The 27,441-nt window shown below is 39.4% G+C and overlaps 1 protein-coding gene across 3 annotated transcripts in view; it reads left to right on the forward strand.

Moving 5' to 3' along the window:
- The window catches only part of TRPC6 (transient receptor potential cation channel subfamily C member 6), a 119,244-nt gene that overhangs the window by 1,425 nt on the left and 90,378 nt on the right, over positions 1–27,441 (forward strand). The window lies entirely within an intron of this gene.

Below are 27,441 nucleotides of genomic sequence, written 5' to 3' on the forward strand. Positions count from 1 at the left end.
TTCATCTTTGTGCTGTACAATTTGAAAGTATTTACTATTATCTTTTCTTTCTTTCTCAAAAATTAAGATATATATCACATACCATAGAGTTCACCCATTTACATTGTACATATCAGTAGTTAATATATCCACAGAGGTGTGAAAAAATCATCACTGTCTAATTCCATGACATTTTCATCATCCACAAAAGAATCTCGTACTTGACATTGAATTAGAAAATATTTCTATGTCTTATAGCACAGTGCTTCTCAAACCTTAATGGGCGGACGAATTACCCCGGAATCTTGTTAAAATGCAGATTCTGATGCAGTAGGGCCCAGGTGCAGCCCAAGATTCTGTGTATCTAATGATTTCTGAGGTGCTGCTAGTCCATGGACCACACCCTGAGGAGCAAGGAGATACATGCCAAGAACAACAGACGGGAAGAAAAACAAATCAATCCTGGATATTCTGAATACAGCTATTTTCAAACGTGCTTTGAGGGTATATGTTTAAAACATAAGTGGATTTTTTTTTTTTTTCCTTAGACGAGACCCACTAAGCCTGAGGGTTAGATATTTGATAATGTCACCTGCAGCTACTTAAGCAACTTTAAAAAGCTACACTGCTTTTTAACAATCAGGCTGTCCTGTAGAGAAAATTTAAAATTTTTTTCACCTGATCGTTCTATAATTTGTTACTGTGTGAGAAAAATAATTTTGATTTTAAAAACTTGTGTTTGTAAATTAGGAGTGAGAGAGACTAAGTGAAGTAATTCGAAATTGTCTTGTAAATTTTTCCCAGTGCTTTCTTCGAATGTGACCCACCACCTTATTGATTTATCCACTTCTTAATATTACCTGCTCTCTAAAGAATAAGCATTCTCCTCTCTTACTTCAGGAATCTCAGACCATTCTAAATGTGTAGACCAGGACAGCAGAGAGATGACAGAAATATTTTAATGTGCTTCAGTTCATAATGAACACACCTGTATCATGTCAAAGATACTATAATTAATTACAGGATGAACCATATTCTAGAATAAGAGTTTGTTTTGTCTAAATCTATTATTTCCATAAGATTCTATAGTTAGTTTTCATCACTGCTTGCTCTGGTGAGGTTTTTTATTTTTTCCAGTTGAATAATCAAGTACAGTCTTTAGACCAGTCAACAACAGTACTTCACACCTATGATGTACGAGACGGAACTGAAGAAAATCCCTTCCTTCTGGTACAGAGTACAAAAAAGCCCTTCCTTACACTTTTGACTTGTGATGTAAGCAATGTCATCTATTTTCCTAGAGTGGGAGGTGAATTACTTGTGGAAATGGCACACCGGAGATGTGGACATCACCATTTTCTCAAATCATTGAGATTTTTCCCTTAGAAGATCACAAATTATAGCAAGTTGTCATTTCTGTGGGATAAATTCTGTAACTTTTGCTAAAAAATTCTGTTTCGTAGTTTTCGTATGTGGAAAGATTTTTATGTTGTTTATATCATGGGGCTTTTACTACTGAAAATTGTGGCAAATCTTCTTGAGAGCAGTTGCATATATTCAGGCCTTAATAGTGTTTAAGTGGTAACATTCGAAATAGTGTTTAGGAAAAAAAGATTCCCTTTCTCTCTCTTTCCTACTTTTAGTCAGAAATCAGTTAAAACACTCTCTTTTGATCAGTTGGTGATGGTGATTAGCAAGAAGTGGTCTAAGTCCTCCCCGGGTCCCAGGAGGTATGTCAGAGAGTTACTTCACTTAGAAGTTAAAAGTTTGTCTCTAGTCTATTACTTTTGAACATGGGGAAGAATCCTGGGTGTAAAAAATAATGTGGAGGGTTTCTAACTACTCAAGATCTGAAATACAGTTCCATCACCCTTCTGCTTGGGAAGGACTAATTGATTAAGCTCTTACAATGCAGTAGACTAAGATAATCTAAAAAAAATTATGGTTACAGATACCTCGTAAAACTGGATAAAATATTTAAAATGATTTCAAAACATTAACTAATTTTGCAATCAGTGAATCAGTGAAAAAGGATTATTACCATGTGCCTGAAGCAAAGCAATTAAAAGTGAGTATAGCCTGTGTTGAACTGAGCTGTGGCTGCTTCATGGGTTATGCATTTGCATGAACATGGTGGTTGGAGTCGAACGTCTGCATGGGACAGATGACGCTAAGGCCTTGGTTCCCGATGAGCCATGGAGCTGGGACTAAGACATGCCTGCCCCCTGCGTAAGACCAGGACCTTTCCTTTAATGAAAAGTTAGGCTGGAAAAATGCCACCAGCAATGAGTGAGAATAAGAAACCCGATTAGTAAGAGAAAAAGAAATCCTTGGCTAAGAATTGTATTCTTTGCTCCTGTGTCATGTGAGTTTTTGTTTTTGCACTTGTTTTTTACACCACTTTCTGACCTAGAAATCTTCATGTCAGAAAATACCCTTGGGGATCCTCGAAGAGTAAAGCACAAAGCCATCCCTAAGCGATAGTACCAGTAATCTAGACTGCCAAGGATTTTCAAGGAAACAGCAAGCCCGCTGAAGAAATGCTCACTCTAATACATGACTGGACGCACAGGGAAATGATCAATCACGAATGAGAGTGAGCAGAAGACACAACAGCAGTTTTTAAACACTTGACATAATAGAACAACATGAAAGAGAATGTAAAATGGGCATGTATAAAATGTCGACAATATATAACAAATCAGACCCCAAGAAAATAAAAGACTAATTTTTTAAAGACAGAAAAATCTATAAATGAAAAATAAAATTTTGAAATAACTCAATGGGAGGGATAAAATGCAGATTAACCATAGCATAATTGATGATAATACCCAGAGTGCATAGACATAAGTAAATGAAAAATATGAATATTATTGAGTTATGGAACAAGAAGATAGGAGTCCCAGAAGGAGAGAACACAGACAACAAGGGAGACACAACGTTTGAATAGATAATGGGTGATGATTTTCCAGAGATGGTGAATTCTCATGTTTATGAAGTACAACAATATTATTGCAAACCAGAAAATTAAACCCCTTTAAACATATGTTGAAATTGCAGAACATTAAAGACAAGGGGAGATACTTAAAATGAACCAAGATACGAGTGACTTGAATAAGTTCTAAAATAAAAGTATGTACAATGGAAATGTACTCACAATGTATCTTGATACCTGTTACATAATGTGTAGCTTGTAAGTGCTGTGGTTTTTCTTTTACATAAAAGAAATTATTAATGTAAAGTTTTATACAAAGTCGGTGTTCCATTGCTGATAGGATCTCTTTGAATATGGACAAAAAGGGATTTGTATGTAGTAGTTTAGATGTCAGAGAGGACCTTAGTATTCATTACGACCTTTGAAAAAATAGTGTCTGTAACCATGAAGCAAAGACCTGGACTTTGATTAAGGGTTTGCCGTTTGGAAGCGGCTAGTAGCGGAAAAGCAAATGTGAAAACCACCTTTGCATTTGCTTCCCCTTCTTCATTTGTGAATCAACATCTGCCCCAGTCTCTTGGATTTACGGTGGGTCCCTTCTTTGGAGGTCTGTTCTGCACGACAGAAACTACCCATTTTGTTTCCAAACCTCCACTGGCTTGAAGTACTCAACATCTGCTGATAACAAATTACTATCATGAACACTTTTTTTAGGGGGTGATCTTTGCAGGTTGTGGAGTTACTGGTAGATGTGCTGAAAGGCCCATATTTGTAACAGAATGTTTATCTCTAGGAAGACATTGCATTTTTTTTTTTCTAGACAGTTATGTTCCTTGTGTTACAAGAAGTAACTTCATAAGGCAATTCATCTTCACCTCCTAGAGAGTAAATCATAAAGGGAAAACATTTTCTTGAGTCCATTCTTATTTTTCTCCCTCTTTTATAAAATATGCTAAATATAATTGGATCCAGTTGGATGAAATTACCATTTCTGATTGCTCTTTGTTTAAGAATCTTCTGGGACTTTCAGTACAGGGAGAAGGGTTCATCTATATGCCAAATTTCAGTTAAACTTTGGCGTCTAAAATTGGTATGCTGTTCAAGACTCTTAAGCCTTTGGAATTGATTGAATCACATTTCTTATAGAAGGTCTGTTTGCAACAAGCATAAAGAAATGAATGTTACAGATTCCCAAACAACATAGATGATTGCAGCATAATTGTTCTCTACCTAATTCACGTAACTCAGCCAGGACAAGGAGAAGTGATGTTAACTGAGCTACTTACCATTTACTGGGAGTTTCTTGAAAATATTTATATGTATTTGGGTGACTAACAGTTTTGAATACCTACCTTGTAGCAGGGCCTTTTCTTTTTTTAAATTTTTTATTATTTATTTATTTTTTTTTTTAAAGAGTTTATTTATTTATTTTGAGAGAGAGAATGAGAGACAGAGAGCACGAGAGGGAGGAGGGTCAGAGGGAGAAGCAGACTCCCTGCCGAGCAGGGAGCTGGATGTGGGACTCGATCCCGGGACTCCAGGATCATGACCTGAGCCGAAGGCAGTCGCTTAACCAACTGAGCCACCCAGGTGCCCTAGCAGGGCCTTTTCTACCTGTCATTCAAATGTAGTTTGCTCTTCAGAGTGGCCACTGGGCTATTCGTAATGTCCAATTTATAAATGGCAATGCTGAAATTAAGCAATGTTGGGCCAGTGACACAGCTAGCGAGTTCTTGGGCTGGGAGGTTGCACACAGTCCCTACTCAGCATCCCCCACAGCTGGATACATGGCGACACGTGCCCTTGGAGAGCACATGCATCATTTCTTCTCTGTCTTTTCATAGGGACTTGAGGCAGCACAGGTTGGCTCTGATCTACTGAAGCAGGAGTGCTGTCCTGTGCTCATTATATCAAGTTATACTCGGGGTGAGTGGACAAGACAGGAAGGAAGGTTACGAAGAGCATTATCAGTATGCTTTGCCTCTACCTTCTCTTTCTACTGAAATCATCATCTCTGAGGATTGAACTTTATATTCCACTTCATCTTTCACTAATTTATTAATTGATTGATTGATTCATTTCTGTTGACCTTATTTGATCATTTGCAGCAATAATGGAAACGGTGGCTGGATTTGTTATGGGCTTTAGCGGCTTCTATGTGGGAGACTCTTCTAAGTGCTTCGTAGGTATTAAGTGACTTCATACTTATTCAACAAGCCTATGGGGTATGCACTTTTATAATCCCCATTTTACTGATAAGAAAGAGAAAGACTACCACAGCAGAGAGGTTAAGTGACTTGCTAAAGATTACATGCTTAGGAGTTGACAGAAGGAAGGAAGACAGGAAGGAGTAGAAGACTTCACGTTATCACTTAACCAGATGAACAGGGAAGCTAGGTTTTGAAAAACTGCCAGTCTTTTTCACCAAAGGAAAATTATGAATGTACCAAAGCTAACTAATCTGTAGATGACTTACTAATTTTACCAAACAATCCAGAAGGTGAGTAGGACTCTGCAGAGGTTACAAAAAAGGAAGCTTTCTTTTATTCTTCATTTCTGTCTGTCATGGGGATGAAGTCACTTCTGTGCAGTGATGTACCAGGTAGTGAAATGCAGATGTCACGCGTGATCTGCATAGTTTTTAAAAGCATCTTACGTGGTAGTCATCTGGAAGTGTATATTGCCAGAAGAAATTACAGTGTGGATAGGCACATTAAGACTCACTGTCTACTCAAGACATGTTTCATCTTTAAATTCCAGTAGCTCTGGTTTGTAGCACAAAACCCTCGCACAAAATTGAGAAGAGATCTCTTCGTGGGAATTACCAACAAAAGCATCTTGGGAGTTATAATAAGAATTGGAAGCGACATGTCTCTAAAGCTTTTTTTGAAATTCTTTTAGGCAGTTAAACTGTAACAGATAAAACTAGTTTTTATTGTTACTATGTTAAGTTCTTTTGGACAAGAATTTTGCAATGAATAGGTTGAGGGGTGGCGGGCAGTGGTGAGATGCACATCCCTCGCACGGTGAGAATCCCAGGGGAAGGTTTTCTGCAGAACATCTTTTCTTGGAGGGACATTCAGGGCCAGACACTGTATTCCATTTTGCAGAATGCATTAATTTCTTTCTTTCTTTTTTTTTTTTTTTTTTAAAGATTTTATTATTTGACAGAGAGAGAGACAGCTAGAGAGGGAACACAGCAGGGGGAGTGGGAGAGGGAGAAGCAGGCTTCCCGCTGAGCAGGGAGCCTGATGCAGGGCTCGATCCCAGGACCCTGGGATCATGACCCGAGCCGAAGGCGGACGCTTAACGACTGAGCCACCCAGGCGCCCCTGCATTAATTTCTTTCAACAAATACTTATTTAACTCCTTTGATGTGCCAGGTGTCATATTTGGGAACCACAAACACCATGTTTCATTGAATCTGAAGTTCTATCAGTTGTGTAGCCTGCCCTGATGTTTTCTATGCGTTGAAAAGAGAAGCAAAAAAATCCTATCGATTAAACTATACTTTAGATTTTTGTTTTGTATCTACTGAAACAGCTCTTTATACTTAATTAGATAGAGATTTGGGTTGTATGTAACTTTTAGGCACATATGAAAAAAGGAAATCTAAACAAAATAAACTTGGTTAAAGTATTCCCCAAGTTCCTTCACATCCAGAAATGGATTTTTCTTAGTCACTTTTCAACTCAGAATCTTCAATGCCCATGTTTTCCCACACGAACTTGTCCTCGGTGCCAAAAAGAATGATGGTGACACAGCATTTCTTTAAAGAACTCAGAGTCCATGATAGACCAAAAGCTGTTGGTGCTAGACAATTAAAATGACTCTGCAATTATAGGGAGCTAGCCTGTTTTATTAACAGTTCCTAGTGTCCTGTGTGCTAGAGTTAGGGAAAATGAGAGAGAAGATGGGACAGGAAAGATTATAGGGCTAAGGACATCCTTTCTGGTCTGTCCAGAATTTACGGGCTTTGAACTTTATTCTCTAGCTGATGTTAAAACACAGATAGGACTATGACAATCTTTTGCTTTATTTATATTATTTGATCCTCCCAGCAAACCTGTGTGGTAGTTTCTGTGATTTCCATCTGTAAATGAGGAAGCAGAGGTTTCAAAAACGTAACTTCCCATTTTATGTTCGTCAAGCATCTGAACCAGAACTTGAGCTCATAGTTGACAGGTTATGTGAACTCCTATTTGTGAGCTTGCTTGTTTGTTTTCGACCCTCCTTGTCTGTACTTCTTTCCCTCCGTGGGAATGGCACCTCCCTGAGAACAGGGGCCTAGCCTGGAAACAGTGACTGGGGACTCATGAGATGTTTGTTGAATGAATGAATCGATGTTTCTTTTAGACAAAGTGATTTCAGTGGGTTGGCCTTATCTCTAAAGTTCTTTTCTCTCTGGGACTCACATGGTATTGCTAGGTTCTGCTGCTAAAGTACCATGTTTTCCTCTTAGCTTTTTCAGAAACACTACAATATTGGAGTTTTATATTCCTGCAGTTCAGGTCATTTGATGAATTCTAAGAGCGTTGTGGTATATGCTTGAGCCCTAAAATAGTGCTTGTTAAATATTTTTAATAATCCTACAAACAAAAAATATTAATATAAATTCTTTCTTTCTTTCTTTTTTTTTTTTTTACATTGTGTTGACAAAACACCCAGGGGATTTGTCTTTTTTGTTTTTACTAAAATGGTGAGAGGAAAATTACTTGAATTTTTATATAAGTTAAATGGAAACAATTTTATAAAACTGAACTTCCCAAGACCAAAACTCTTTATATCTAGGAAAGTCTTAAGTACTTGAATGAAGTAATCCAAGTTAAAATCAAGAAAGTGAGAAAGGCATGGTTAAGTGAAAATGGTCTGAAAGTTGCATATTATTGATAATATATTGATAACTTTGATTTGGACTGAGTCATGCCTGGGCAAACCTTCAGAAGTCAGAGTCATCTAGTTGATTTTCATTACAATCTGTCTTGTAAAGATTGGATCAATTATTTTCAAATTGTTTTACAACCCCCCTTACACCCAGAGGGGCTTAGCAGCTATCTTCACCCCCTTCTCTTGCAAGAGTCAGAGACACTCTCACTAGAACATTATAGTGAGAGGTATTTACTAAAGGAAGAGTGTTGCACATTATGTGATGTAAACACAGAGAATATATTAGCAGCCTCTTGCTTAAACATATGTACCAGAGGATGAGGACCTGGTTTGCAAATCTGGCTATATATCAGAATCCTGGATTGTTTTTTAAAAATATAGAGTCCCTGGGGCGCCTGGGTGGCTCAGTCGTTAAGCGTCTGCCTTCGGCTCAGGTCATGATCCCAGGGTCCTGGGATCGAGCCCCGCATTGGGCTCCCTGCTCGGTGGGAGGCCTGCTTCTCCCTCTCCCACTCCCCCTGCTTATGTTCCCTCTCTCGCTGTGTCTCTATCAAATAAATAAATAAAATCTTTAAAAAATATATATAGAGTCCCTAAGAATTATGAAAGTCCATCTAAATCAGAATTACTAGGAGGATTGCCTAGGAATAACATTTAAAAAATTCCCCAGAATTTTGGAATTCTATTGTTTCAGGTACTTTAGATTCACTATGAAAACCAGAGTTAGGAACTAAACCTAATTTAAATCAAGAAAACCATTACTATGTATTTATCCAAGAACAAAGCTATGAGATTTAAACATTCATTTTTCTACCTAGGATCCAATGATCAGATATTATCAGATAAGTTGGGAAATATTATATTTTAATTCAGTAAGTTCTCATCAAATACTACTATATACCAGGTACTATTGATATATTTTAGGAGAATAAATGATGTGTCTATATGTTATGCTTGATACAATGTCAGGAAAGTAATGTAGTGTTTTATGAGAAAGAATGAGAAAAATGATCTTTCTAGTTTATTTCATAAATAAAAGTATGATGCAGTAATTTTAGATTTAAACTAGAAGACAAAAGAATTTTATTTCTACCTTCTTGACCTTCTTCCTGATTTAGATTATCTGTAATTTCAGAAAATATGGAGTAGTTTGTTCTTTAGATCACCCAAAGATTTTATGGGATAAAATTTCCCAAAGGGTAAAAATTTTCTTATTAAATAAGCTTATTATCACTTAGCTGGATTTCTTTTTCCGAATATTATGAGGTTTTGAAGACTTTTTTGAAATTCTGCCTCCAGTGATGTAGTAGAATAGATTATCTTGGCAGTCATCCTATTACAAAATGACTAGATTCTGCATAATACAATTTGTGTTTCTGTGCTTGCAGGAAGTGAGGAGAGTAAGCCCCCAGCCTCTGTCTTTGCACATACACAGGACTGAGGCTAGCAGAGCCGCAGAGCAGTGCTCTCTCTTGAAAGGCAGGATTCTTGAAATCAGGTTCAGGAGACCGCCTTGGACCTGAGACTCTTCAATTATCACTGGTCCCCTAGGTTCTCTACAAATTGGTGACCCTTGGTTGTGAGTGGGTATTTATTTAATTCATGTTACAGAAGAAAATAGCCATCATAAGTGGGAGTCAGCAGAAACCACATATGAGCTATAAATCCCCCAAAGAATTTGTATAAGGATTAATGATAAGAATAGAAAATGACTCTATGAATTACGTCAAGAAATAAAGATGGAATCCTACAAGTGAACAAGCAAAAGAAATTGTCCAAGATGATGGGCGCCTGGGTGGCTCAGTTGGTTAAGCGACTGCCTTCGGCTCAGGTCATGATCCTGGAGTCCCTGGATCGAGTCCCGCATCAGGCTCCCTGCTCAGCAGGGAGTCTGCTTCTCCCTCTGGCCCTCCCCCCTCTCATGTGCTCTCTCTCATTCTCTCTCTCTCAAATAAATAAATAAAATCTTTAAAAAAAAAAAAAAAAGAAATTGTCCAAGATGAGCAAGCATGTTGAAAAAAACCCAACAAACAATACAACTTTCATAAATTAAAAAATATGTGTTGTTGGAGATAAAAAGATCAATGGATGAAAGTGTGGAAGACCGTGTCCGTCCTGAAGGAGAGTTGCTTGTATGGGAGAGAAGTGACCTGTGCCCTAGAAGGTAGGAAACCAAGAAGCCTCTCAGAATGCAGAAGGAGAGCGTAATCTGTAGGAGAGGCTAGCAGATGGCGAGGCTGGATTGGAGAGACATTCCATATATTCCAAGCCCCTTCCAAAGGAACGCAGAGACTAGATGAGGAAATAGCTGACAAATACTGGCAACATCTTCAGAACTGATTAGAGATGGAGGCACAGTGAAGCTACAGCATGTCTGCGACAATAAGTACGGAGAGGTCCACACACAGGGGTGAGGCGCTGGAGCCAGATTCGGACAGACTCCTTGAAAATGCTCTTGTAAACAGTGAGATAGTATCCAACCACATGCCGCTAGTCCTGGAAAAAAATATCAAAATTCAACATTCAATGTACGGTTTTTACTGAATGTGTATCGTTTTCACACTCATAAAGTCCAGCAAGTGTACGCAGAGCCATCATCAGTCAGGGACAGTCTGTACTAGACTGGAAAATTTCCCTAGGAGGGTGGTCTGAGGTAGCAAAGGAGTGGGAGCAATATGGGATACATACATAGATAACCTTAAGTAACCATTCTCCTATAACAGTAATTCTAATCTGTGGGTTTAAAGGACAGAACTAAAATGCTCAACAGTATCATGTAAGCTGGGAGGGAGTTATCAGACTTAAAATTCTGAGTAATGTTGCTTGGGAGGGGTGATGCTGTAACTCTATGCTATAAATTTTCAAAGGCAACCTGTACAAGAATATATAAGCCTAGAAACAGAGTGTAGAACTCTACCAACCAGTGGAGGGAAAATAGAAAGAGGAAAATAGACAAAGAACTGGGGAAAAAGAAGCCTAGAAAAGGAAGCAGGGTAAATTCAAAGCAAAAAATAAGATGGTAAAAACAAGTCCCTACGTATCAGTTAAGATAATAAATTTAACTGACAAAATTCACCAAGGGGGGAAATAACAGATTTATAAAATCGATTTTTCTTAATCCAGCTATTTTTCATTTAATTGTGAGACATATCCAAAATGTAAGGAAATGGAAAAACTGGGCATCAAGAGAGGAAAAAAGATATATCTGGCAAACACAAAGAGAAATATGGGTAGGTACACTAAATCGGAAGAAAAAAAATGCTTTAAAGGAAAAGCCATTAGTAGGGAGATAGAGGACCACTACAAAATTATGATGTTGAACATCTTTTCATATGCCTGTCTGGATGTCTTCTTTGGAGAAATAGCTGTTCATGTCTTCTACCCATTTTCTAATTGGATTATGTGGTTTTTGGAGGTTGAGTTTTGTAAGTTTTTTATATATTTTGGATACTAACCTTTTATAGGGTATGTCATTTGCAAATATTTTCTCCCATTCAGTAGGCTGCCTTTCAGTTTTGTTGATTGTTTCCTTTGCTGTGCAGAAGCTTTTTATTTTGATGTAGTCTCAATAGCTCATTTTTGCTTTTGTTTTCCTTGCCTTAGGAGACATATCTAGAAAAAAATTGCTATGGCCGATGTCAGAGAGATTACTGCTTGTGTTTTCTTCTAGGATTTTTATGGTTTCATGTCTCACATTTAGGTCTTCAATCCATTTTGAACTTATTTTGTGTATGGTGTGAGAAAGTGGTCCTGTTCCATTCTTTTTTATGTAGCTGTCCAGTTTTCCCAACACCATTTGTTGAAGAGACTATCTTTTCCCCATTGGATATTCTTTCCTGCTTTGTTGAAGATTAGTTGACCATATAGTTGTGGTTTTATTTTTGGGTTTTCTATTCCATTCTATTGATCTGTGTGTCTATTTTTGTGCCAGTACCATACTGTTTTGGTTACTACAGCTTTGTAATATAACTTGAAGTCTGGTGTTGTGATGCCTCCAGCTTTGCTTTTCTTTTTCATGATTGCGTTGGCTATTCATGGTCTTTTGTGGTTCCATACAAATGGTAGAATTGTTTATTTTAGTTCTGTGAAAACTACTTTGGTATTTTGATAGGGATTGCATTAATGTAGAATGCTTTGGGTAATATAGACATTTTAACAATATTTGTTCTTCCAATACATGAGCATGGAATGTCTTTTCACTTTTTTGTGTCATCTTCAAATTCTTCCATCAGTGTTTTATATGTTTCAGAGTACTGGTCTTTCACCTCTTCGGTTAGGTTTATTCCTAGGTATCTTATTGTTTTTGGTGCAACTGTGCAACTGTAAATGGGATTGTTTTTGTAATTTCTCCTTCTGCTGCTTCATTATTGGTGTATAGAAATGAAACAGATTTCTGTACACTGGTTTTTGTATCCTGCAACCTTACTGAATTTATTTATCAGTTCCAGCAGGATTTTGGTGGAGTCTTTAGGGTTATAGGATCATGTCTTCTGTAAATAGTGATATTTTGACTTCTTCCTTACTGATCTGGATGCCTTTGATTTTTTGTTGTTGTTGTCTGATTGCTGTGGCTAGGACTTTCAGTACTCTTTGAATAAGAGTGGTGAGAGTGGACATCTCTGTCTCCTTCCTGACCTTGGGGGGAAAAGCTCTTAGTTTTTCACCATGGAGGATGATGTCAGTGGTGGGTTTTTCATAGATGGCCCTTTATTATGTTGAGGTATGTTCCCTCTAAGCTTACTTTATTGAGGGTTTTTTGAATCATGAATGGATGTTGTACTTTGTCAAATGCTTTTTCTGCATCTATTGAAATGAGTTTGTGGTTCTTATCCTTTGTCTTATTGATATGATGTACCACATTGATTGATTTGTGAATATTGAACCACACTTGCATCCCAGGAATAAATCCCACTTGATCGTGGTGAATGATGTTTTTAATGTATTGTTGAATTCGGTTTGCTATTATTTTGTTGAGAATTTTTGCATCTGTGTTCATCAGGGATATTGGCCTGTAGTTCTCTTTTTTAGTGGGGTCTTTGTCTGGTTTGGTATCAGGGTAATGCTGGCCTCATAGAATGAATTTGGAAGTTTTCCTTCCTTTTCTGTGCTTTGGAATAATTTTGGAATGGTTTGAGAAGAATAGGTATTAACTCTTCTTTAAATGTTTAAATTTGCCTGTGAAAACATTTGGCTCTGGACTTTTTTCTTGATAAGACTGGATAGAGGGTTATCAATTTTATTGATTTTTTTTGAAGAACCAGTTCCTGGTTTCATTGATCTGTTCTATTGGTTTTTTTAGTTTCTCTATCATTTATTTCTGCTCTAATCTTCATTATTTTCCTCCTTCTGCTGGCTTTATTTGTTGTTCTTTTTCTAGCTCCTATATGTGTAAGCTTAGGTTGTTTGAGATTTTTCTTGCTTCTTGAGTTAGATTTATATTGCTATAAACTTCCATCTTTGAACTGCTTTTGCTGCATCCCAAAGGTTTTAGACTGTCATGTTTTGATTTTCATTTGTTCCCATGTAATTTTTTATTTCTTCTTTTATTTCCTTGCCAACCCATTCATTGTTTAGTAGCATGTTATATAATCTTGATGTGTTTGTGGTCTTTCCAGATTTTTTTCTTGTGGTTGACATCCAGTTTCATATCATTGTGGTCAGAAAAGATGCATGGTATGACTTCAATCTTCTTGAATTTGTTGAGGCTTGTTTTGTGAGCTAATATGTGATCTATTCTGGAAAATGTTCCATGTGCACTTGAAAAAGATGTGTATTTTGCTGTTTTAGGATGGAATGTTGTGAACATATCTGTTAAATCCATCTGGTTCAGTATGTCATTCAAAGCCATTGTTTTCTTGTTGATTTTCTGTTTAGATGATCTGTCCATTGCTGTGGGGGGAGGGTATCAAAGTCCCCTACTATTATTGTATTACTACCAAGTAGTTCCTTTATGTTTGTTACTGTTTTATGTATTTGGGTGTTCCTATGTTGGGTGCATAAATATTTACAATTGTTACATCTTCTTGATGGATTGTCCCCTTTATTATCATATAGTGTCCATCCTTGTCTCCTATGACAGTCTTTGTTTTAAAGTCTATTTTGTCCAATATAAGTATTGCTATTCTGGCTTTCTTTTGACTTTCATTTGCATGATAGATGTTTCTCCATCCCCTCACTTTCAACCTGTAGGTATCTTTAGGTCTGAAATGAGTCTCTTATAGGCAGCACATAGATGGGTCTTGTCTTCTTATCCATTCTGTCATCCTATGTCTTTTGATTGGAGAATTTAGTACATCTACATTCAAAGTAATTATTGATAGATATGTATTTATTGTCATTTTATTATTTGTTTTGTGGTTGTTTCTGGAGATTTTCTTTGATCCTTTCTTGTCTTTCTCTCTTTCGTGGTTTACTGATTTTCTTTAGTGATAGATTTGGATTCCTTTCTCTTATTTACTGTGTGTTTATTAGTAGTTTTTGATGTATGGTTACCATTAGTTTGCATAGAACCTGTTCTTCATATAGCAGTCTGTATTAACTTGATGGTGGCTTAAGTTTGAACCCATTCTTTACTCTTCTCCTCCCCACATTTTAGGTATATGTTGTTATATTTCATTTCCTTTCATTTTGTGAGTCCCTTGACTGATTTCTTACAGAAATGTTCACTTTTACTCCCTATGTGTTTCCTAACTTTATACTTTCACTTTTGGTCTTTCCTTTCCACTCAGAGTCCCCTTTATTATTTCTTGCAGGGCTGGTTTATGATCATGAACTCCTTTAGTTTTTGTTTGTCTGAGAAACTCTTTATCTTCTATTCTGAATGACAGCCTTGCTGGATGGAATATTCTTGGTTGCAGACATTTCCCTTTCAGCACATTGAATATATCATGCCTTTTCCTTCTGTCTTGGAAAGCTTCTGCTGAAAAATCTGCTGATAGCATTATGGGTTTTCCCTTATAAATTACTCTCTTCCTTTGTCTTGCTGCTTTAAAATTTTTTTCTTTATCACTATATTTTGCCAATTTAATCACAATATGTCTTGGTGTAGATCTGCTTTTGTTGATTTTGGTGGGAGTACTTTCTGCCTCCTGCATCTGAACATCTGTTTCCTTCCCAGATTAGGGAAGTTTTTAGCTATTATCCTTCAAATAATTTTCTGCCCTCTTTTCTCTCTTCTTCTTCTGGGACTCCTGTAATATGAATCTTACTACATTTGATGGAATCACTGAGTTCCCTAAGTCTATTCTAATTTTGTGTAATTCTTTTTTCTCTCTTTTGTTCAGCTTCATTACTTTCCATTACTCTGTCTTCTAGGTCATTAATTTGTTCCTCTGCTTCTTCCAGCCTGCTGTTCATTTCATCATGCGTGTTTCTCTTTTCATTTATTGAGCGCTTTGTCTCTGCTATGTTATTCCTTATCTCTGTGTTATGGGTCTCACTCATGCCTTCTAATCTTTTCTCAAGTCCAGTGAGTACCCTTATGATTATTACTTTAAATTCTCTATCAGGCATATTATTCATATCTATTTCACTTAGATCTCTGGCCGTGACCTGTCCTATTTGTTCATTTGGAACAAACTTCTGTGTTTCCTCTCTGGAAGACTGGCAAGTTGATTCTGAGGTTTATTACCACTATACTCTAACTAGCTGAGCTAACTGGCCAGCCTTGATTCTGGGATTTACACAGATGTGCAGACAACCAAATTATAGTCAGTACACTCATGAAGAAGAATCATCTGGAGGGACTTGTCTTACCAAATATCAGAATACATCATAAGGTTATAAAATTAATTAAGCCAGTGTGATTTGAATCAAATTTATAAGAAAGAGGTAGCTGGGCAAATCAGTGAGGAAAAAAACATTTTTTATTAAATGGTGTTAAGGAAATTGTATATCCATATGGGCAAAAAACCCAGGTATTGGATCTCTACCTCACATCCTACACAAAAATCCGTTACAGATGAATTTTAAGGGACAAAACATCTATGGTTTCTTTAAATTTTTTAATGACTTTGGGGTAGGAAAGGATTCTTATGACACACAAAAATCACAAAGCATAGATTATAAAATTGACAAATTTAATTCATAAAAATTAAGAAACTGTTTATCAAAATATATCATAACAAGAAAGGAAGGACAGACTACAGATTGGAAAAAGAAACTGACCACTTATAAAATACTGAAAATTTATAAATTCCCTAAAAGATGGGCAAAGATACATAACTTTCTCATAGCAGCAGAAACACAAATGACCAACAATCATCCTCAGTCTTATCAGTAATCTGGAAAACAAAAACAGTCACAAAGATATATTATTTGAAATCCACTAAATTGGCAAAAACCTAAATGAGCTTGATACTATCAAATATCTAGGAGGATATTGATCACTGAAGCCCTGTACCCTGCTGCTGGGAATATATACCAAAGGAACAGTCTTGTTAGAAAAAAATTGGGTAAAACTTGGTAAAGGTGATGATGAGAATACCTTAAAACTGGACACTTTCACTCTCCTAAAGCAGTGGTCTTGATGATATTCACATTGGTTTTTCTAAAAGAATGTTAAAAAATAGATGCTACCGCACATCTTTAAGGTACCATCTGAAAATTTTCATTATAGGGTTAAATAGTTGCAAAGGATGTAATTGCCAATATATTGTGGAAATCAACATTTGTAAATAGGATGGATCCAGTGCTTTTAAAATGTACCTCATTAAAGCTAAATGCTAGCAATGTAAGATTCATCACCATTAATTTAAAAATACACAAGTTCTTCTTTAACATATTTACTTTCTTCCTTTTACTTGATATTGTGTTTTCAAATAACTGTCACACATAATATGTCACACATATTTTTTTCTTAAAGGCTCTTTATTGATGACCTTATAAAAGTTTTCTGAAGCAAGAAAAAACCTATATAAAATTTTAAAATTAAAAATTTCTTCTGAATTATTAAAATTAATAATTACAATAACAGCTAATCCATAGAGCAGTTCCTACATGCCATGTACAATTGTAATTACTGTACATATATTAACTTATTTCATGCTCACAGTGTTCTTAAACAGAACTTGTTCTTGTCTGCAGTTTACACTTGAGGAGTTTGAGACACAGGGAAATTAAGTAACTTTCTCGAGTTTTCACAAGTAATAGTGGGTTCAGGATTAGATCCTAGACATTTTAGCTCCAGATTTCAGATTTTTTTTTTAATCAAAACCTCACACACTTTGCTCAGTAATACTTTATTTTTTTTGTTAGTATACTAATGATCAGAAATGTATCCTTTAAAAAGGTGGACAGGGAAGCTTTGGGTGCCCTGATTAAAGGAGGCTTTGTTTGAACTCTGGGACATTTGTTTCATGTTTAAGGCTGTGCTAGGCTGCATGAGGGCTCTACTTCCCTCTGTGAAGAGGAAGGAGATTGAATGGAGGTGGGAGGGGAGAATCAGTGGGACGAATAGACTGATGGACTGCAGACGTGTTCTAAGGGAAATCTAGGGGAGGTTTTAGGAAAGTGCATATGGATATGGATAATTTGAAAATAGATTTTAGTAAAACTCTTCCAGTCTTTGTACCTGTTGCAAAGTCATTGAGTGCTCCAAGGGTGTGGGTCCTTCAAGTTAAAGACAGCTGCCCTAGAGCCTGACTTCCCTGAGTATGAGCCCAGGATCACTGGGGAACTTTCTAGATATCCAGAATGACTGCATCAGAAACTCTGAGGGTGGAGTCCAGCCACGTGCACACGTGTGTGTGTGTGTATGTGTGTGTATGTAAATGCACAGCCTGACTTTGGACCATGGTTTTCATGCTATAAGTTCGCCACAGTTCTCAGATGCTACTTCGGTCTGTCATTGCTATATTTCACCGAATTGAAGGCATCATCATTGTAAGATAAAATCCAATTTTAAAGATTTTAAAATGCAAAAAAATGGGGTAGCTTTCAATTGAATAAATATGGTCTTGCCTTGCCTACGAGACTGATCCTCCTGGTGGCGAGCTTCTGGCTTCCTCCCTCTGTGTTCCTCTTACCGTTCAAGTGTTCCACTTAGCCAGTGCTGAAAGGTAAGAGGAGTTGTTGAGCAGGTGCTTGCTGAGTGCACGTCAGCGTTGGCCTACATGTCTATTGTGTGTTCTCTGGGTTCTTACTTTTCCCTTCTCTGCCCAGACAGAGATTCATTCTGAGGAAATACTAGTGCTCAGTAAACATTTGTGGATTCATTGCCTGATTTTAAAAGGAGCGGTCAGCTGATATCAGAAATTGGAGAACATGGTGGTGTCTCTGGCTGTGGACAAAGGGAAATAGCCCCTGCTTCTGCTCTTGGACAGTGAGCAAGGGGAAAGAGTGTCCTTTGCTGTGAGGAAGATGGGGTTAGAGAGAGCAGAGAAGGAAATAGCCTCTGGACTGAAAAGTACGTGTCTCTGTTATCTGAAATCCTGGTGTTTGTTTACTGGACTTTTCCCCTTGTATCCCTGCTAGTGTGTAATCTTAATGAATGGATGGACTTGGGAGTCACTTTCCACTCTATTCCTAGTGCCTAAAATAACACCTGTCTCATAGAAGACAATCAAACATGTTTTGAATAAATGACTGAATAAATGTGTTGCCCGAGGTTTACCAATGCCTGAGAGGAGTTTTTGTGTGTGGAAAAATTATTTACAATAATTGATGTTTTAATTTTATTCACTTGCATTGAATTGCAATATGTAAATCCTAGTTTTCTCAAGTTTTGTTTACAAAATTTTATTTTTGAGATATAATTGACATATAGCATTATATTAGTTTCAGCTACAGTGTAATGATTCAATATATGCATATATTACAAAATGATGACCACAGTAAGTCTAGTTAACATCCAGGGCCACACATTGTTACAAACTTCTCTTCTGAGAGCTTTTAAGATCTACTCTCTTAGCAACTTTCAGATGTACAATAGTGTTACTGGCAGCAGTCATCTTGCTGTACATCACATCCCCAGGACTTAGGTGTTCTATAACTGCCAAGTTTGTACTTTTGACCACCTTCACCCATTTTGCCCACCCCCCACCTCTGGCAACCACCAATCTGTTCTCTGTATCTTTAAGTTGGTTTTGTTTTGTTTTGAAGATTCTACTTATAAGCACAGCAACCTGGAACCTGTGGGGGTTTTTTAAAATTTTTTATTGTTATGTTAATCCCATACAGTACATCATTAGTTTTTGATGTAGTGGTCCATGATACATTGTTTGTGTATAACACCCAGTGCTCCATGCAGAACGTGCCCTCTTTAATACCCATCACCAGGCTAACGCATCCTCCCCCCCCCAGAACCCTCAGTTTGTTTTTCAGAGCCCATCGTCTCTCATGTGCAGCCCGTGTTTTAACATCTTAGTGTTTCCTAAGCTTAGTGAGCTTAGTGTTTAGTTCTCCAGGTGATTCTTTTCTAGTATGTGTTAAAATTTGAGAGCCACCACCCATGAGAAGTTCTTACTGATGTGCCCCAGGATATACATACAGGAATGTTCAAAGCATCATTGTTTCTAATATCAAATAATTATGCAACAATCCTAAGAAGATATTGTAGGCTACCTTAGGTGTGTGTGGGTCAGGTCAGAAAACAAATTAACCAGCAGAGGATGTTAGCATAGCCTGAGCCACTAACTTTCTCTCACATTAGATTTTTATGGGAGGCGGGGAGCAAGTTCTTTGGATTTTTGCAATGTGTGCATCCATTTCTGTAGCTCCGTGCAGCAAACATATAACCCTGTTCTCTCCCAGGCCATCCTTTCTTCATTCTGAATGTGCAAGTAGAAAATGGAACAAAGAGGAAAAATACTTAATATGAAACTAGTTGGACCATTCTTAGGCAAAAGGAAGAAAACGCAGATCTGTGCTCATCTTTGCTCTGTCCTCTCCACACTCACCTCCTTGCGCTGTGCTCTGCTCACTCCATTTTCCCAGAATCACTGGTCTTTCTCCATGTCCTGCCTTCTCTTTCCTCCTCCCTCCAGCCTCATTTCTAGAATTTTCATCCTGACCATCTTCACTCCATTCATATTTGACTTTGCAAATTCATTCATTCAGCAAATGTGTGGGGAGCAGCTATTATGCAGTAAACCGTGTACAAGGAACAGGAAATAAAAATGGTGAACAACCTTGGTGTCTTGGTTTATGGAGTCTAGATTTTAGTCATGGAGACCGACAGCTTTAAAATTCTGTGATATTTCCTACCTAAAATCTACTCACCCTTGGGGGCACCTGGGTGGCTCATTCGGTTAAGCGTCTGCCTTCGGCTCAGGTCATGATCCCAGGGTCCTGGGATCGAGCCCTGCATTGGGCTCCCTGCTTGGCGGGAAGCCTGCTTCTCCCTCTGCCTCTGTCATTCCCCTGCTTGTGTTCTCTCTTGCTCTCTCTCTCTCTCTCTGACAAATAAATAAACAAAATCTTTAAAAAAAAAAAAATCTACTCACCCTTGAAGTCTCCTTGAAATTGATTTTCCTGACACAGCAGCCCCACCCTATCCTGTGAGCACATGGGACAAACAGACACTTGAACATTCACAGTATCCTCAGCACTTGATACAGCATCTGGTCCTGAGGAAGCCATCTCTCAGTATTTAACAAGTGCATGACTCAACACATTCTTGTCCTCATTCCATCCCTTGATGTCTCTGTTGTCATCATCATCACCATCATCACCATTATTACCATCACCATCATCACCACCTTCACCACCACCACCACCACCACCACAACCATCACCATCATCATCACCATCATCATCACCATCACCATCACCATCATCACCATCATCACCATCATCACCACCATCACCACCAACACCAACACCATCACCATCATCATCACCACCACCACCATCATCACCATCATCATCATCCTCCTCACCACCTTCACTATCATCATCACCACAATCACCATTATCACCATCACCATCATCACCACCTTCACCACCATCACCATCATCACCACAATTATCACCATCATCACCATCACCATCATCATCATCCTCACCACCTTCACTATCACCATTATCATCACCACCATCATCATGTGACATCACCACCACCACCATCCCCATCATCATCACCACCCTTATCACCGTTATCACCATCACCATCACCATCATCCTCCTCCTCCTCACCACCTTCACTATCATCATCATCATCACCACAATCACCACCACCACCACCTTCACCACCACCACCACCACCATCACCATCATCATCACCACCATCACCATTATCACCATCATCATCATCCTCCTCACCATCATCACCATCACCATCATCATCATCCTCACCACCTTCACTATCACCATTATCATCACCACCATCATCACGTGACATCACCACCACCACCACCACCACCATCCCCATCATCATCACCACCCTTATCACCGTTATCACCATCACCATCATCATCCTCCTCCTCACCACTTTCACTATCATCATCATCACCACAATCACCACCATCACCATCACCACCACCCTCACCACCGTCACCACCTTCACCACCACCAACACCATCACCATCATCATCACCACAATCACCACCATCACCACCACCACCCTCACCACCATCACCATCATCATCACCACCCTTATCACTGTTATCACCATCACCATCATCCTCCTCCTCCTCACCACCTTCACTATCATCATCATCACCACAATCACCACCACCACCACCATCCCCATCATCATCACCACAATCACCACCATCACCACCATTATCACCATCATCCTCCTCCTCCTCACCACCTTCACTATCATCATCATCACCACAATCACCACCATCACCATCACCACCACCCTCACCACCGTCACCACCTTCTCCACCACCACCACCTTCACCACCACCACCACCATCACCATCATCATCATCATTATCACCGTTATCACCATCACCATCATCACCACCTTCACCACCATCACCATCATCACCACAATTATCACCATCACCATCATCATTCTCCTCCTCACCACCTTCACTATCATCATCATCATCACCACAATCACCACCATCACCATCACCATCACCACCACCCTCACCACCTTCACCACCACCAACACCATCACCATCATCATCACCATCACCACCATCACCACCATCATCGTCATTACCACCATCACCAGGTTTTTAAAATTTTTTTAAAAAGATTTATTTATTTTAGAGAGAGAGAGTGAGAGAGCATGAAAGGGTGTAAGGGAGAGGGAGAGAATCTCAAGCAGGCTCCCCTGCCTGAGCACAGAGCCTGATGTGGGGCTCGATCTCACTCCCTGAGTTCACAATTTGGGCTGAAACCAAGAGTCGGATGCTTAACTGACAGCCGCCCAGGTGGCCCTCCGTTGATCGGTTTCTGAATAGCACTGTGCAGTAGCACTTCCCGCAGTGGTGGAGGTGCTCCGTGTCTGCTGTGTCCAGTACTGGTATCCAGCACCTGAGGTGCAAGTGAGGAACTGACTTTTTAACTGTAATTGTAGTTAATTTGAATTAAAAGTTAAATTGCTGCTTGTGGCTAGAGGCTACCATACTGGTCAATGCTGTTCTAACCCTTTATACAGGTTAGTTTCCCAGACTCCTGGCAGAGGAAATGTTAATAAGGAACTTAAACTATGTGCCAGGCACTATCCTAAGTGTTTTGCACATATTAACTCATTTAAACCTCACTATAACCCTGAGGTGGGGTTTAACAGTGTAAGATGGGCCTTTTATTTTGTTTTTGTTTTTTTTAAGATGATACTTTTAAAGTGAAATTCTCTCCTAATGATGACTTGAGCCCTACCTCATGATGCGAGACTCAGCAGAACCTGTATGATCTTACTTGGAATTGAATTCTCTATTTAATTTTTTTCCTGCTTATTTTTTTTTTTTTTAAGATTTTATTTATTTGTGAGAGAGAATGAGAGACAGAGAGCATGAGAGGGAGGAGGGTCAGAGGGAGAAGCAGACTCCCTGCTGAGCAGGGAGCCCGATGTGGGACTCGATCCCAGGACTCCAGGATCATGACCTGAGCCGAAGGCAGTCGCTTAACCAACTGAGCCACCCAGGCGCCCCACCTGCTTATTTTTAAATTTTCTTTTTGTTTCACTGGAAAGGAGAGATGATGCTCAGTTTGAAACATTAGAAGGACACAAGTTGCTTTGTTATAATAAAATTAAGTGTGCACACAAAGTATATATTTTTTCCTTAGGTTTTTATCTGTGTGCTCTTTTCACAGCCACTTAAAGAGAGTATTCTGGGTCTTTTATCATAAAATACCCAGAAGGCACAGCTTGTTTTTGTTTTTTACTTTTTTCCCTCTGAGCTGCCCGATGCTCAGCACATCTCAGCCCATCCTCTCCCTGCCTATGATGGACCCACACCTGATCTCCCCCCGCCCAGGAATATCTGGGACAAAACCCAAGCCACTTTAAAATTTCAGGTTATACAGAAGGAAGCATCTTCATGTCGTGAAAGGAGTGAAAAGGAAAGAGAATAGGGAAGGAATTGTAAAGTGTGATTTACAGAGGGATTTACCCTGCCAACATTCTGGGACTCAGGGTGAAGCCATAAGCTTCTCGAATGTAGGGACTGCCCCACATTGGTAGGTACTAAATATGTAATGGCTTATTCACATCCTTGCAAGTCCGATTGAAATTGGGTGATTCCCCTAGCTTCTTATCTCCCTCTTCACACTTCTTTCTTTAGTTACAATGTTTCTTTTTAATCCCTTATCTTTCTTTCTCTTCCCTTCTGTGACCTGAGCTACCCAGTGTCAGGAGGATTAGAGAAGCTAGAGAAAGCAGAATTAGGAAGCACTCACGGTCAAAGCAGGTTTGGATTTTTAGTATCATAAGGTATTTATTTTACCACAGGTTCACTTCACTCATCCTGGCAATTTGAAACCATTTTTTTTTGTGATGCTACAGTGCATTTTATGTATTTGTGAGGAATGTACCAAGCAATTCATTAATAAGTGTGAAAGGACCAAAATATCCAAGGATTTTGCTTTCTTAGAAATTGAATTGTGGGGCATTAAAGGTAATCCCTGGAATCCCAGTACTGATATACATTTTCAGGTGTTTTGTTGAGAGAGAGAGAGAGAATGGAGGGGCTTGTGTGGAATGCAGCCTCTGTAGTGTCTGCCTCCAGCCTAAGGGAGCTTCTCTCCCTTGTGACATCCCGGTCAGATGTATAGCAGAAGGACAACAATGATGACAGCCACAGTCCGGGGACATACTCAAGAGTCTGCATGAAGGCTAAAGCAAATTTAAAAAGTTCGTGGGGGACAGACTTATGAGAAAATTAAAGAGTTGGCATGAAGCTAATGCATGCAATTATAAAGCTAAATACCAGACTTACTGCATATGTTTCTAATGGGTTTGATCCTCCCATTTAGCTCATCAGAAACAACAAATAAGGGGAGACAGTACTTCAGAATTTATCTCTATGTCAGTTGCTATCAATTTGCCTAACAATTATATATATATATCTAAAAAGATGAGTTACTCAAATAGAATATTATTAGTGTAGGAGGAAAGTCCCATAATCTGCAAACCCACTAACAGCACTGATATTTTATTGGCAGCATAGTGTAATGATTGACATTGGTAATGGGACCCTTGAGTCATCAAAAGAGGCCTAAATTGGGGGCACCTGGCTGGCTCAGTTGGAAGAGCGTGTGACTCTTGACTTCGGGGTTGTGAGTTCAAGCCGCATGCTGGGTGTAGAGATTACTTAAACATAAAATCCTTTTTTTTTTTTTTTTAAGAAACTTAAATTGACGACTCTGAACATAACTTTAAAAAGGACAGATGTATGCAATGCATTTTAGATTTTAAATCCAGCGTAGATAACAGAAACGTTCACGCTATCTGACCTGGTAATGAGCTGTGAGGCCCCTTATGTGGATGCTCGTTGATAACACTCAGGGACAAGCTGAGCCTCGCTGGGGGGCAGCTCAGCAAACCAGCATCCACAGGCTGACTCCCCTTTCCAGCATCAGCCCTCATCTTCCTCCTGGTCCTACAACAAACATGCGGATGCCTCTTCCTCTTTCCTCTGCCTGCCTTAGGCTGGTCTCCTTTTTGGTGGGGCACAGCCCTTCGGAGAGTGCTTCCCCAGCCTCCCCTGCACCCCGGGCTGGTGCTGCTGGTCCCCGGGGCTCTCATCCCGCTCAGAGCAGATGTGTCCCCCTGGTTGCTTCTGCGTCTGCTGCCTGGAGCTTTGGGGCACAGGGCTTAGTAATACACTTGTTGGTTGCAGAGCTGTGTGTCATACACACTATTTGAAAAGCCTGATGCTCGGAAGGGTGGTCCAATGCATCAGTCTTGCTGACTCTTAATTCCTAGGCAAGTGATGAAAGCAAGTAAAGTAAGTCTGATGTAAATTAGGGACATGATGGCTTTTCGAGGATGCCCTGCTTTAAAATGGCCGTCCCCACTTCGCCCTGGTCAGTGGTCACCATGAGGCACGAGGGGCCAGTGTTTCTAAATCCTCTGATTTCTTAAAAGAAGCCAGAAGTAAGATTTTATATGTGAAATATTCTGATTTTTAAAACTCAAAGAAGTCCAAAAGGACTATGGACCAAATCTAACTCCCAGACTGACAGGTTTCAAGGATTTAGAATGAATAAAAGGTCAGTTTCCAAGAAACCCTAATTAGAGATTGAAGGCACTTGGCTCAGTAATATACTGCCATGATGAAACTCACTACTCCATTCCCCAAACCCCTCCAAAAAGAAGAAGGTTATCATCTTGGTGTCATAAAAGTTTTAATTTCTATTTCTCATCTTGGGCTGACAGTATTTTTCCACAGCATGTCCAGCTATTAATAGATAATAGATGCTTTCAGCCATTGGAAAAATAAGTTCTGAAAAAATGCTGCAATGATAGTTATTTCAGATTACTAAGAAATTCTGTTAAAACAGAACCAACCAACCAACCAAAGTTTACCTTTAGTTGGAGATACTACCATGATGTATCATGGTTTTCAAGGTTTAAAAGTTGAAAGTATTAAGTCTTAAAGTCTATAGGGGTAACTTCATGGAGAAACACTCCCGAGGGAATAGCTGACATTGTGCTCCTCAAAATTTTATAAATAAAATTGTATTTTCATAAGGTTCTCCACATTTTATATCTCTGACCACAGGAAAAAATGACTGGTTCTCATGAAAACGGGTACAGCCCACCACAAACTCAAACAATCTTTGACATCTGTTTTACATTAAAAGTTTGCATCTTGTTCTATACTGTTCCCATGATCATCTGAAAATAAAATAACTTTTCCATCAGCACGTCTTCCAGAAAGATGTAATGTGTTTATCCATAGCTTTTATGCCCTTGGGTCTTGCCGTATGCTCCGGGGCTCCTACTTGGGGGGAAGTCCATGGTTCACATCAAGGATTATGATGGGAAAATACCAACTCCATCTCTTCCCAAGCTCAGGCCACGAGCAAAGAAACTGGGCACACAGGACCCTTCCTAGACAGGAAGAGGTAATGGGGAGCCAAGAGGAGGCCTTTTTAAAATAATGGAGTAAAAGGAAGGTCTGTTTCAGCGTGGGGAAAGAGCAGGATACCACAGGGCAGTGTTGAGAAGAGAGGTGTTTGGAACAGAAAGAGTAGGATGGAGCCTCCCACAGGCTCTCTGGCCGGTTAGCACCGAGCCTGAAATGAAGGCTGATTTCACCTGCAGGAGAGGGAGCTGTGGGATGGCCTAGGGAACGTGACTTCCGCATCCATAGCACGTCACAGGGGAGGACTATAACGCCTGAGCCCTCCCATTCTCTGCGGAGCCCCGTGGCCTCCTGGGGGGTCGGCACACAGGCAGGGCTCATGGCTTCCAGGCTACGCTGGCCCAGCGCCGAAAATCATGCACAGTAGTACCAAGAAGTACAGCCTGGAGCGGTCCGACACTGGGATGGAACTTTGTGGCCTGATTTAGAGTCTGAAATACAGAACCCAGAAAGTGTGAAGAGCCTGGAGATGGAGGGAGCAGGGCAGCTCCGTGTCCACACCCAAGGGGAGGATAGGGCAGGGTGGGGAAGTAGGGCCCAGGTCTATTGGGGGAGCATCCAGCTCTGAGGGCTGCACCAGCTGCTGTCCGTGTGAGCCTGCTGTTTGCAGTAACTTTCTTTTTTAAGTAATAAGGAATTTGGTAGATTGGCTGTATTTCACTTTTATTTAAAATTTTCCCCTCACTGGGTGAAGCAGAGAAAGGGATGCAGTGAGCTGAGAACTTGCCTCCTCAGATTGCCTGGCTGGCCCTGGGCACTGCCAGCTACAACTGGCCAGGCGCTGGAGGGTACGGTAGAGGCCGGTGTCTCTCTTTGGAGCCAGGGAGTTCACCATATTCCCAATTCATACATATTCTATACATAGAGTCATACAGGCAAGGGAAACATGCAGGATCCCAGCACACTCAGCCTTTGCTTATTCTCTTAATAGTTTTCCACGTTGCTCACCTTTTGGATAGGCTCAGGCGCCTAGGTAATAGACCAAGCATAATGTACATGCAAATAAAAGTTTAAAAATATGAGCATATGCAAATCACAGCTTTTGTGTCCAGCTTCTCTGAAACCAACCCCTTAAAGAAACACACACGAGTAGAAAGGAAGAATTTCCACTTTCAGTTCTCCTGTCGAAGTGATACAGGGTACCATCTC

This window comes from Mirounga angustirostris, unplaced genomic scaffold, assembly GCF_029215605.1.
Source record: "Mirounga angustirostris isolate CCGP_5_RB_7025 unplaced genomic scaffold, mMirAng1.0.hap1 SCAF_13, whole genome shotgun sequence".
In the NCBI taxonomy this organism is placed as follows: Eukaryota; Metazoa; Chordata; class Mammalia; order Carnivora; family Phocidae; genus Mirounga; species Mirounga angustirostris.